The 13713-nt window shown below is 40.6% G+C and overlaps 1 protein-coding gene across 2 annotated transcripts in view; it reads left to right on the top strand.

Annotated features, from left to right (window-relative positions):
• The first annotated feature begins 2927 nt into the window (after positions 1-2927).
• The window catches only part of NFYC (nuclear transcription factor Y subunit gamma), a 76215-nt gene continuing 65429 nt past the window's right edge, over positions 2928-13713 (top strand). Inside the window, exon 1 of one of the 2 annotated variants that reach the window (XM_023727166.1) lies at positions 2928-3100. The gene's annotated coding sequence lies outside the window, so the exon portion shown is untranslated. Of the gene's footprint in view, positions 3515-13713 lie in introns of both variants that reach the window. The other variant, XM_023727167.1, reaches the window with a different exon arrangement.

Here is a 13713-nt window from a genome sequence, read left to right as displayed (position 1 = left end):
CTCTAGGTGGTAGATCACTGAATTCTGTCCTTATACGTAAGACATTTTCAGGGTGAGCATAAAATCATGTCAGGGAAGCACAGTGATCTTAAGAAGCATTTCTTACCATAGGCAACCTGAGATATTCTCACTTACCACAGGAATGACATGGATGAGGAAATCCTCATGGTCAGGACTACTTGACTGAGTTAGAGCTTACAGGCTCAATGCTTGGTGCTTGCCTCTGTGACTGCCTTGTTTGGGGCTGCTGTGGGTGATTGTGCTGTTTGGTTTGTGGAGTCACTCTCCAAATAGGATACAGAATGACTGATTATCAAGATTGATCTGGCTTTTGTTTATTAAATTACAATCACATCTCACTCCTGCCTTCTTGAGACTGCCCAGGTGAACTGGATCAGAGTTTGGGTTTTTTTTGATGTTTGTAGACAAGCTCTTGGCTTACCCCCTCAAAAAGCTAAGGCTCTTATTATCCAGCTTGGAGCCCTGGTGGTACAGTGGTTAAAAGCTTGGCTGCTAACCAAAAGGTCAGCAGTTTGAATCCACTAGCTGCTCGTTGGAAATCCTATGGGACAGTTCTACCCTGTCCTGTAGGGTCACTATGAGTCGGAATCGACTCGACAGTAGTGGGTTTCATGTCAGCTTAGGCTAAGTTATGCCACAGGAACAAACAACCAAAACAATCTCAGGGGTTTACAACAACAAAGGTTTATTTCTTACTCACGTGACATTACATGTCAGCTGCATGTCAGCTGTGGGTGGCTTGCACCACATCTTCTTTCTGGGACCAAAGCTGGAGAAGCAGCTCTATTTGGGACATGCTCCTACAGCAGAGGAAAAAAAGGCAGAATCTAAAGATGGCTCATGAAATGGCTAATGCCGCTTCTACTCACATTGCATTGACCAAAACAAGTCATCTGGACAACCTTTGATGACATTAGGGTACAATCCTCTTCTAGGATAGGCCACACAGGGAAGGTCTTAAAGAAGGAGGAGCAGAGAATATTGATAATAATACAGTTTACAGCAAGGACTAATATTCAGTCTGTATGTAGCAGTATGATGTTACCAGTTATAATACTGTTAAAATATTCAAATACTTGAGAACTAACTAGTAAATAGCTGCTGTCTCAAGCCTCCTAACAACTTCCCTTTCCTGGGATCCCCTGGACCTACTATTCATAAACCAGCAGAGACATATACCTCCAGGATCCTACTTGGCTTCTAATCTGCTAATTCCTGAGTACTACCTGTTCTTAAATGTGTTCAATATCACCTTTGGCTAGTTTCTTCTACTATGTAGATTTTTATTAGTTTAATTCTGGTTTTCTGATTTCCAAATTCTTGGAGAAAAACCACTGCAGCCCCTATGTACTGACAATTCTTAATTTTAACAATAATAATAAATATTAATTTATATTGCTTCCTACACATTTTTATATTTCTTTCTCTAACATAGTGAATCATATGTAATAATTGCTCAGTTAAGACTTACCTGGCTTTTTCCCTGAGCTAAGTTTTTCTCTACTATCTCAACATACTTTTTTTTCTTTTTGACATTTGTTGTGTCTAAAAATGTCATCATTAACTTCTTTTTATAACACTACTGCAATTTACAAAGCTCTCTGACACTATCCCATTTAATCTCTCCAACACTCCAAAGAGGTAGGAATTAGATCATTTTACAAATAAAATTGCAACTCAGTGAAGTCAGGTGACTTAGAGCTAGTAAGATTTCATTCATTCATCAAATATTTATTCAGTGCCTGAAGTGAGATTTATTGAAGCTGGACTTGAAAACAATTTTTCTGAATTTAAGTCAAGGTTTATTCCACCATTTTCAGCTACTTTACCACGAGGGTCATGAACCCAAAGGCAGGCAGTAAGTGTGTTGATTTTATTGTTGAGGATCCCTCAACACAAGAAGTCTCAGAAAGGCTTCAAGATCATTTGTGAAATTCAAGGTTACCATCAGCAGCGACAGTCCGATTCCTGTCTGTGCTTGCCTACCTAACTGGCTAGTACATAATTCCATTCAATACATATTTGATTAATAATCTACAGGTTTTGGAACTCTTCAAATTTTTTGATACTACCTCTGGGGACTTGCTTAAGTTACTTAACCCTTTTGAGATTCAGTTTTATCATCTATAAAATGGGAATAATACTAATGCCTTCTAAGTAGTCATGGAGATGAAAAGGGTAAGTATGAAAAAGAACTAGATGCTCGTTGTAGCTGTGGTTTACAATTACCTTTGAAGTGTTTCACTCTCGGTATTCAAACGGGAGCCCTGGTGGTGCAGTGGTTAAGAGCTTGGCTGCTAGCCAAAAAAGCTGGTAGTTCAAATCCCCCAGCCGCTCCTTGGAAACTATGGGGCAGTTCTACTCTGTCCTATAGGGTCGCTATAAGTCGGATCGACTCGATAGCAACGGGCTGGTATTCAAACAAGAAAAACAATATCTATGCGGACGTAAAGTTAGGAGCTGAACATTCTTGGGCAGTACTGTTCTTTACTCTGGAGTATATCATTTAACAGTTTTGTTGTTAAATCCTCTCTTTTATGAATTCATGGCGCTGGTAGCTATCTTCTATAAGGGCGTGCTTACTCAATCCGGCATCCTTACATAGTTCTTCGCCCTCCCAGCACTCCTTCCCTTACATTAGGGAAAAAAAAAAAAAAACCAAAAAAATTACTGATCTCTAAAATTCAAAGTGTGCGCTCCACAGCAGAAATCCACAAGGATAGAACGCCCCACAGAGGTCACGAGGTTACGCCTCCGGATTCCTTGGAAGGGGGCGGGGTCAAAATTTCGATCCGATCAAGTCGGCGCCCTTCCCAACTCTCGCGAGACTTCAAGCAACTCAGCTTTTGCGCACTACAAGCTACTGGGAGTCGAGGCGCCAAGGGAGGGGGAGGGGAAAAGGGGAGACGGTGCAAACGGCGTGGCCGCCATCTTGTTTGTGCCCCAGCTTTGCCCGCGCTCCGTTCTCCGTGACGCACGCTTCCCCCTCCCCTCCGCCCTGCCCAGGCCTCTGCATTGCCCGACACCGCAGGAGCGCGGAGGCGGCTCCTGTTCTTCCTTGGACCCAGAGTAGACGCATGTGAGTGTGCGGGAGCGTCTGTGGGAGGTAGGGTGTGAGAGGTGAGCGGCGGTGACGGGGGGAGGGGCAGCGCTTCCCGCCTTCAAAGACTTCACTTCCCTCGCGCGACTGCTGCTGTAGTTCGGTCCGGCCTGCCCGCCGCCATGTTGTGTCCTCGCCGGGGCCGCCCCTGTGGCCGCCGCCGTCTCCAAGCTCTTGGGGTCCTTGCGCCTCGTCCGCCCGGCCCGCGGGCTTTCTCCCATTGGCGGAAGGCGAGGGCGGGGGGGCTCTCTCGGATTGGTCGGTGGCGGGGAGGCCGCGGACCTGGCACCTTATTGGTCGCGCTGGCTCCGGAGTAGGAATCAAACGCTGCGGGATGCGCACGTCCCGGGTTTGGGCTGCAAGGATAATGACCCCCTACGCCACAGTCGTGAGGTGGAGTTGGGAGCGAGCCTAGAGGCCTCAAGGGGGAAGGGAAGGTGATGGTCTGGCAAGTACTTTGGGGGTACCCTTGGGATGCCTCAGACTAGGGGTACTGCTAAATCCAGAGGTGCTCTACCTGTAACGTGCAAAGCCCAGGATGGGGGCGTACAAGCCCCTAGGGTGCCAGGCTTGGGAACACAGAAACCCAAGTTACAGGCTGAGGGGATCGTCGAGGTCCAGGGGTGCTAGACTTGGAGTGTGACGGAGTTTGAGAGTGACCCTGAAGTCCAGGGATGCCAGATCTGAGGTTATGGTATAGGAGGAGAGGGCATCAGGACCCTATCGGAACGATGGTATCAGACAGGGATTTTGCTACAGAGTGCAAGCATTGAACCACTGAGGTTCAGTTGGAGCCTTGGAGTCTAAAGTTACCAAACCTGGGATGTGATGTGAGGAGGAGGTAAACAGACCAGGCTGAGAAAGGGGTCCTGTTGGATAGGTATGTCCCGTCTTAGTAACTGAATGCCAAGCCTAGGCTGCACAGCCAGACAGTAGTATCAGATCTGTAGGAGTGAGAAAGTTCACTAGGAAGCATTTCGGGAAACATTTTCGGACTTGGGACGTTTAATATTAAGAGAGCAATTATAGGGCCAGCAGCTAGTTTTAAGATGTTGTACGTGAAATTTTTCTGCTCTAGGAAGGATAAGGGTAGGGACTGAGTTTCCAAAGCTACGCTTTGTAGCAAATATTAGGTATCTGACAATTATTTGTTGAATGGATACTGTTAAGATTCCCTTTTGGAGGAAGGGAGTTTAGCAGAGATCCTGGATCTTGGCTCAATTTATTCCGTTTTATATGTGCCTAAAAATATCGCACTGCACACATATTCACCTTTTTTTTTTTTTAAAGCAGTCCCAAACTAAAACCAGTGCATAGCTTCTTGCATCTTGCCTTAAGTAACAGGACTTGTCAGCATTTTATGGTTCATATTGCAAAAGCTTTTGATCTAATCCAGAGTTAGAGTCAACTAAAGGGGTACATTCCTTTTCCACTGAATAGTAATGACTAGGATTGCCTTACATATGTTAACCGTAAGGCAGAAGGAACATGGAAACACATTTGTGTTAAACCTCTGTGTTTTCATAATTTGTTTTTCATTGTCTATATTAGATGGATCTTTCTAGATTCAGATGGATATAATGCTTCTGTTTTCACACCATTTCAATAAACTCCTGTAGTTTTCAAATTTGGTCAGTTTTGTGTGAATGCGACTAAATTTTTGAGAGAAGGGGAAAGTAGTAGAGGAAGGGAATTGACATTTTTGGGCACATTGAATATTATGCTCTATTAGGCAGGCATTTATCATTCCCATATTGCAGATAAGGAATTGAGGATCAGAAAGGTTAAGTAATTTGTCTTGTCCAGTGTCACTCAGTAAGTGGTTAAGCTGGAATTCAAACCCCAGTTGCTTGATGCCAAAACCTGTAGTTTTATCTGCTATGTCATGCTATCAACATAAACTTGACTAGTCAAATTCCCAGGTAGTTATATATTTCAAAGTCGATCATCTTATTTTGATTTCTGGGTGTTAAAAGTATATTGAATGGGATATTAATAAAAATTTGTTGTAATGTTACAAGCATTCAGACCACAGAATTGTACCCATATAGAGTATGAGATCTTTAACTGGGTGTTTCTGTTGTGAAAGGGAAGGTTTACAAAGTAAGTTGCTAGATTTTTCCTGAATCCAGGTAGATAACAAGGAAAAAGTATGTACAAAAATTTTAAGAATCTGGATTCTTTCAAATCAGGTTTCATAATATTGCTGTATATGGAAGTAATTTATGCCAAGCAGTGGAGAACTACCAAGTGCATAGTGTAAAGAGCTCACTGGGTAGCTTTTCAAACATCACCAGTTCCTTAGGATGTTTGTCTCCAAGGCCCTATGCTTTCTTCAAATTGTGGGAGACTGATTCTCAGATATATTTATTCTGAATGATACATAAAATTAAAACTGGGTGCAACAAAATATTTGTAATTCAAGTGTTGCATGGAGACCTTTAAATAATTCAATTTTCAAGGGGAGACCAGTGAACTAGAAGTCTTAATTGCTTTATGTCTTGATGTGATTGGGTGAGGCCCTTCCCCTCAGTTTTATTTGCAATAATTCTGCAGTGTGAAAGGTAGAGGCTACGGTACAAGTGGAGATAGGGCTTTCCATGCATTTGCTCCACATCACATGGAAAGTACTGCACTTTGTACATTGGCCATCTCAGCCTCAATTTGCCGTCATTAAGTTAATCAAATAGGAAGACTGTTATGGTATCCGTATTTAGCTTCTTTTTTAATAAATCTAGACAAGGTTACAAAAACAAATGTGTATGTTTTGTTGTTAGTTGCTGGCAAGTTTATTCTAACTAATGCAGACCCCATGTGTTACAGTGTGGAGCTGCTCCATAGGATTTTCTTGGCTATACTTAATGGAAACAGATCTCCAGGCTTTTTCTTCCACATTACCCCTGGGTGGGTTCGAACTATACGTATATATATGTACTTGTGTGTGTGTGTATATATATATATATATATATATATATATGTTAGTTATTCAGCAAGCATTTCTTGAGCAACTGTTCTTCAACATCAATGACCACCTTTGTTCCACATTAGCGGCTTACACCCATGGCCGCTTGCTAGACCTTGTTATACAGAATTGACCACCTCAGAAATCTTGAACTCGCAGGAGGTCTGAGTAGGTCTGAGTTTATATCAAAAACTTGTGAACTTCAGTATTGTCTTCTAAGCAGAAATCATGCTAATGTTTTATACTTTATAGACTGTGCGTGTAATTTTATTTAATCCTTCTAACAGATAATTCTATTATCTCATTTACGCTTACACATTTTTCATTTGGTCAAAACGAATTCATTATATTAGAGAAGATACAGGTTTTCTTATCCCCATTTTATCTGCAGAGAAATAGGGGCAAAGCAAAATGATTGTCCTTTTGAGGCAGTTTTGAATTTCACGTGTCTTTTTGTTCCGAGGTACTAAGCCACTAAGGATCTAGAAATCAAACTTGGGAATAATATCATGGTTACTACCTTTTGAGTGCTTTATTGTGCCAGCTAGGGTAAAATTCACTGTATGTATTATCCTCACAACGGTATGAGGTCCATAACTAATTACTATGCTCATTTTACATGTGAGGAGGCTAAGGCACAGAGAGGTTAAGTAATTTGCTCAAGGCCACATAACCAGTAAGTGACAGAGCCAGGATTCACACACAGTTCTGTAACTCTTAATTCCTATACAGTTTGTGGAGTCCTTAATCTTAAACTTTATGTTCTCTTGACCCCATAGAATATTATGGGAAAAGAAAAATCCTTAGATTTCTTCAGGCCTGTCCTTTGTATTGAGGCTCTGAAGAGTGAGATATGACTGTGACAAGGTCATTTAACTATTCAAGGGCAGAGCCAAGTCTAGCTCAGATCACTGGATTTCCAGACCAGGACTCATTCTGCCAGACAGCATTGCCTCTCCTGTGGAAGCATTGACGTGATAGAAAAGACGACTCTACGGCACCGCCTGTGTTTTGACAAGTTTAGCTGATACACAGGAGGGAGGATGTCACAGGACATTATTAGGCTCACAAATGACCTCCTTGATGTTCATTCCGGCCTTAGGCATACAATCTAGGAAGAACATTCCTTAGCCAGCAAGTTCTTTTCCATTCTATTTCTTGTGCTCAAAGCAAACTGGTTGTGAGTTATCTGATGTCTCTCTTTTCATTTTGTTTGTTCAGTTTTTCATGCATGTACTATGACAAGCTAGGAAGGCTACAAGGTCATTTCAGTATTTTCCCTCAGAAACTCAAAGCATGTAACATAATTTAAGTAGATTAATATGCAGGAAGAAATGGATTTAAAATACTTCAGCCAAAAAGTACCTTTGTGGGAGGGGGTAGTATAGTCCTAATTTTGGAGTCAGACCTAGGAAAGAATTCTCTCTGCAGCACACCCTCTGTATGAGCTGGGGAGCAGGTTTATAACCTTGCTGAGCCTTGGTTTCTTACTCTGTAAAGTAGCGGTAATAATATCTACCTAATAGAGTAATTATGAGAGTTGAATACGATAGCATATGTTAGGTGCCTATCACTGAGTAGACCTCATTAAGTGAGAAAATAGATCACTTTTCTTTTAGAACGGCATAAAATGTGTCCTGACAGTTAGATCAGAAGGCCTTTTGTAATTATCTGCTCTGTTATGCACAGTAAGATTTCCACAGGGGGAGCAATCACTTGACATGAAAGAAATAACCTAATTTAGTTGTGCTGTTGTGGTTTAGGAGCCGATTTTCAGTGGACCACTGTGAGGTCAGCATTAGTTTTGAATGTACAAAGTAGTAGGATCATTTGTTTCAGGGAAAGGTTTGTCTCCTCATCTACTGTTAATCTCCAGATGCTGAGTGCTAATGATTGGTGAGATTAAAACTTTTTCATATTTTTCATATAGCAAATCCAGAGCAACCAGTTTTGTGCTTATGTCCAGAAGGAGAGATTTGCATTATAGGTTTTAAAAATTTTCTGATTGTGGAAATTATCAGTTGAAGTAGGACTGTCAGTACGGTCTATGTGATTTGTAGCCACCTGGGTAGCATTTTCTTTGAGTAATCAGGAAGACAGTATTGTGGAATGGTTCAGAAAAAAATCTCTCTGCCTGCAGAAATTTTTGCTGGGTTGCACAATTTGCTCTACCCTCCCCATACTTCTGTATGTTTTAGCCGTGATGTACCTGATAGCAACGAGGTGATGCCTATACTCATTTTTGATGTGGGGGTTGTATTTTCCTTTTTTGATTAAGTTCTTACTTGTCTGCAGGCAGATTACTTCTAAATCCAGCATACTTTCTTTTATGCAGTGAGAGTTTTCTAATGGATAAACTTCAGGTGCAGTTTAGAGAGATGGGCTAGAGTCCAGTCGTTACATTTGAATGTTTCCAGTAGAGTAGGTTTAAATTAAAGGTTCAAATCCATGTCCAGGGTATATAAGGTATCCTATTTAAATGAATATCCTCCATTTAAAATCAACAGTATATTCTTGTAAATCAGATTCAAGAATTGTTTTATTTTTAAATACATTGATGGGTATGCTCTATAAATAGTGATCTTCAGTAAGAGGAATGGGATGACTCATAGGAAATGATATTGGAGCGTGGAATATTTTGTATCATGTCATTGGCTTACATCTATTAGAGTTACTGAAGGTGTTTTCAGTCCCTGGTTACTGTTGTCCCTGTCCTCAGGAGCTGTCAAATTATCCAGTGATCTATATGAAGTGAGATTCTTTGCCCAGTGTCAAGAAAACATATCCCCTCACCACTGGCATGATCTTCCCATTTTAAAATAGAAAGGAGAAAGGGCTATAAAGTATGTAATATACTATCTGTACAATTGAACATTTTTGTTATTTTTAACTGTCTTTAAAAATTATTATTGTACCCTTAAGTTAAGTAGCATAGAATTTGCTTACTATCAGATTATAAAGTTGGAGTCTTTTAAAGAAGCAAAGCATGCATGGTTGGCAATAATTTGGGAGGCAGAGTATTGCTATTTATGGTGGTATTTAATATAATTTTTGGTAGTACTAAATTAAAAAGGGAAATGACATAATGTGTGTAAAACTAACCATTTTGGAAGGTTGTCAGAATAAAGAGTTGCATATTGTCTTCTTTTAGTTCTGTTAAGGTTTGTAAGTTGGCTTAGAGCAGCATTTCTCAAGCTGTTCCATTGAACTTTGTTGTTGTTAGTGCCTGCTGAGTCGGTCCCTGACTCACGGAGATCCCATGCACAACAGGATGAAATGCTGCCTGGTCCTCTCTATCCCCATGACCAATTGTGGGTTGGACAGTTGTGATCCATAGGGTTTCCATTGGCTGATTTTTGGAAGTAGATTGCCAAGCCTTTCTTCCTAGTCCATCTTAGTCTGGAAGGTTCTCCGAACTGTTCAGCATCATAGCAACATGCAAGCCTCCACTGACAGATGCATAGTGGCTGCACATGAGATTCACTGGCCAGAAATCAAACCTGGGTCTTCAGCATGGAAGGCGAGAATTTTACCACTGAACCATCACTGCCCCACATCATTGAACATTGGTTCTATGCAATGCTAATAATTGTCCTCTGGCGATGAAAAAAGGATTCTTGACAAAATAACAGCCAAAGTGAAGTGGATTTTTTACTGCAGAATTTATGCTCATATGCCTTGTGACCCCTTATACTCATGTGCCCTATAACCGTTTGAGAGGACTAATACATTATGTAGTGTTTCTGCAACTTACTTGGTCATGGGACTCTTTGGGAGAACACCTAAGGAACATTTTATGTTATGACTGGTGTGTAGTGAGGCTCAGTTGAGCAGTTCTGGTGTATTAATAAAAAATGAATTATTTTGTGTGATAGCTTGGGCAACTGTGGGAAAGAATTTTTCTTGGAACATATAGGTCTCCAAAGTAACATAGACTGTTAGGGGTGGATGTGATTTCAAAGGTCATCTAGGTTTGGAGAATGTAACTTATTTTTTAAAAACATCTTTCAGAATTTATAATCTACCTTATTATTATTATAATCCACTCCGTCAGTTTATTTTACCCATTTATTCATTTAGCAACCATTCATTGAGCACCCGTCGCTTGCTCCTTGTTCCAATGATGTTACCATTGCTCAAAATGTTTCTAGAACTTCTTTGGGAATTATCTTCAGACCTTCAGAACTTCTGTCAAATTCTTTTGAAAATGTGTCAACACTTTTTTTTTTTAAACCTTGAAGGTAGATTTGCTTTGGGAAATAACTAATAGTTGTTCAGGACCAAGTCAGGTGAAAGATGTGGGTCAGAAGTTACAGTCTGGCAGCTCTCAGTTTTCTTTGATCTAGTTATTTTTTTTTTTTTTTGCCTAATTTCAACCAAAAGTTAAAATGGAAAGATTTGACATTAAAAATATTTAGTTTTTGATTCTTTTAAAGAATCTGAATCTCTTACTGCAGTGGACCAGCATTCTTGAATGGCCATTGTCAGTTGGAGCTGAGTAGTGGCTGCCTCATTAGATGTGACATTCACTCTCCATTTTCTTCATTCCCTGCCATTCCATGTTATTTCCTAAACATAAGGCTGAGGTTGGGTTTGATTTCTACATATATCTGTGCTGAGCAGTGGGGATATGGAGATAAATAAGACACAATCGCTGCCTTCAAGAAATTCTTTTCTAGAAGAAGAGAATTGATAAACCTAATTGTGTGGCAAGTGCTGTCAACATTGTTGTTAGGTGCCGTTGAGTTGGTTTTGACTCATATAGAGACCCTATGTACAACAGAACAAAACACTGCCTGGTCCTGCGCCATCCTCATGATCGTTCTTATGCTTGAGCCCATCGTTGCAGCCACTGTATCACTCCATCTTATTGAGGGTCTTCCTCTTTTTTGCTGACCCTGTACTTTACCAAGCACGATGTCCTTCTCCAGGAACTGGTCTCTGCTGATAACACGTCCAACATATGTGAGACGAAGTCTCGCCATCCTCACTTCTAAGAAACATTCTGGCTGTATGTCTTCCAAGACAGATTTGTTCGTTGTTTTGGCAGTCCATGGTGTATTCAGTACTCTTTGCCAACGCCATAACTCAAATACCACATGCCAGGTATTATGCCAGATACCTTCACTTATCTCATTTACGCTTCAACACTCCTGTGAGTCGGTGTTATTTTTTCCATTTTACACGTGAAGAAATAAGCTCAGAGATAGTTAAGTAACTTGGCCCAGGTCATACAGCTAGTAAGTAGGTAGCTATGATTCAGGGTTGGTCTTTTGACCAATAGCATCACTTTCCATCCTGCCACCTTTGAGAGTATTGAAGCCTAAACTACACAACCAGAGTCATGGGTTTTGTCTTGGAGTGATCTGGATGTTTTTTAGGGTGAGATGATGCAGTTGTTTGGTGGAGAGGGCTGCTGAGATGTAGGACCAGAGAAGGTGATTGTAAGGTGGCACTCAAGAGATCCCTCAAGGCTCTTAATCCACACTGACAGGTTAGAAAAGGGAAAGCTATAGTAAGTGAATAAGTCAAGCTGCCAAACGGAAATTCAAGGATAATTTGAGTTTGCTTCCCACTGTGGCTTGAGTTCTACTAAGGTGACTATTGATAAGAAATAGGAGTTGAAGTATTTTTCTTAAAAGCTGCCAAGAACAAATAAAAACTCTGCTGAAGTCCTTCACAAAGTATCAAAGGACATGATTGGCTTAATCTAGTATATCAAAAGCAGAGTCAAAGGGCAGACTTTTTGAACACTAACCAGACTTTGGCTGGGATTGGTGGTGAAAGGCATGGATTTCTGGCATAAAAACTGGGAAAGTTTTTTAGTAGCAGCTGGTAGGTAGTTCTCCTACACTGCTCTTTAGGGTTATGGCCTTGCTGTCTCAGGGCTGCAGGGTATGCTGGAGCTAGAAGAGACTTTCCCTCAAAGTAGCTTCAGGGCGTGAAGCAGGTCTCGTCCTTCTCTGAGCTCCTGTGTTAATCAAGGAAGTTGATGACTCTTAGCACTTCTCATTTATTAGATGCTTATCAAGGTACAGTACGTATGTTAGCTCATTTAATCCTTACAGTGGCTCTGTGATGTATACGGTGATATCTGTATTTTACAGATCAGGAAACTGAGGCTCATGATTAGTCCAGTGTCATACAGTTAATAAATATACGGGCCAGAATTTGAAAGTAACTCAGCCTGACGTCCAGGCACTTGGTTGCTTTCCCATACTGCCACCAGTTAATAGTCAGTGATGTTGTGAACGTGTTCTCCCCATTCTTCTGCTCCCTTCCCCCTAAATGAGCTTCTTTGCCCCCTTGCAGCTGACTTGACTTCCAGTGTTCTGGGGGTAAGAGAGGCTATAGGCCTTTTGCCTTCTGTTCCCAGGCTAATAGGTTTCAGAATCTGTGATCTAAACTTTTAAGAAAAAAACCACAATACCTGTAACTCTGAGTTCAGGCCCCGTTAGCATAAAATAACAGTTGCTGTTGAATCAATTCCGACTCAGGGCAGCTTCATGTGTGTCAGAGTAGAACTGTGCTCCATAGGGTTTTCAGTGGCTGATTTTTCAGAAGTAAATTGCCAGACCTTTCTTTTGAGGTGCCTTTGGCACTAACTTTTGGCTTAGCAGCCGAGTGCATTAACTGCACCACCCAGGAACTCCCTGTTAGCATAGACAAACTCTAATTTGTGTGGTAATCCCTTAATGTTACAGTGTATATTGTTGTTAATAATTTAGATATTTTTTAGCTGTCTCAAAATACTTGTAAATGACAAATGTGATGTTACTGGTTAAATATTCCTAATAATTTAGTAATAAAATTTTTATCAATTTATAGGGTGCTGTTTTGGTCAGTTACTTGCTAGGTCTCTAATCAACACATAAAATTCAGTATTAGTCAAATTTCTAATTTTTTAAATTAATGAAACTGTGTAATGGTTTATGCTATCTCTTACATTTATGTGACACCTAAGAATTTCCTTCGATGCACTCTGAGGTGTTCTATGGCTTAGTAAGCAGTGTGGTGCAGGCCCTAGGTGGGGCCTGAATTTGCATCCTAAGTTATGGCTAGGGGTCACTTGTTTAACTTCTCTGAACCTCATTCTTTCTCACATGTAAAAGGGGGTTGTAGTGAGGATTAGAGGAATAATGTCTGTAATGTACCTAGCACAGAATCTGGCACTTAGTTGGTACAGGTGGTCCCTGATTTACTATGTATTCCGGTTAAGATAAACTGTGTTTCTGACCATCTGGTTTTTTATTTTTATTTTTTACATCTTATCATTAGTAATATATATTACATACAGTGCTGCAGTGCCTTGTTTGCTAATGTTATCATTCTTATGCCAACCCCCAAAGACAAGTAAAGATTGGATTTATAAAGATACTGATAATAAAAGGCAATAATAAAACTTAAAAAAAAAAAAAGAATGAAGTATTCGACTTATGTTAGAACCGACTTACAATGGAGTCATTGGAATGGAACCTCATCGGAAGTCAGGGAGTACCTGTACTCAGAAATGTCTTCATTTCAGTGTGAGAAATGAATGGAATATGCATAGAGACATTAATATGGCAAGGTGATTGGAAAGACCACCTTGTTCCTATTGCAGGACCCTGCTGAATCTCTGCAAATGCTC

Source organism: Trichechus manatus, unplaced genomic scaffold (genome assembly GCF_000243295.1).
Source record: "Trichechus manatus latirostris isolate Lorelei unplaced genomic scaffold, TriManLat1.0 scaffold00015, whole genome shotgun sequence".
Classification (NCBI taxonomy): Eukaryota; Metazoa; Chordata; class Mammalia; order Sirenia; family Trichechidae; genus Trichechus; species Trichechus manatus.
This window is presented reverse-complemented; position numbering and strand designations above follow the sequence as displayed.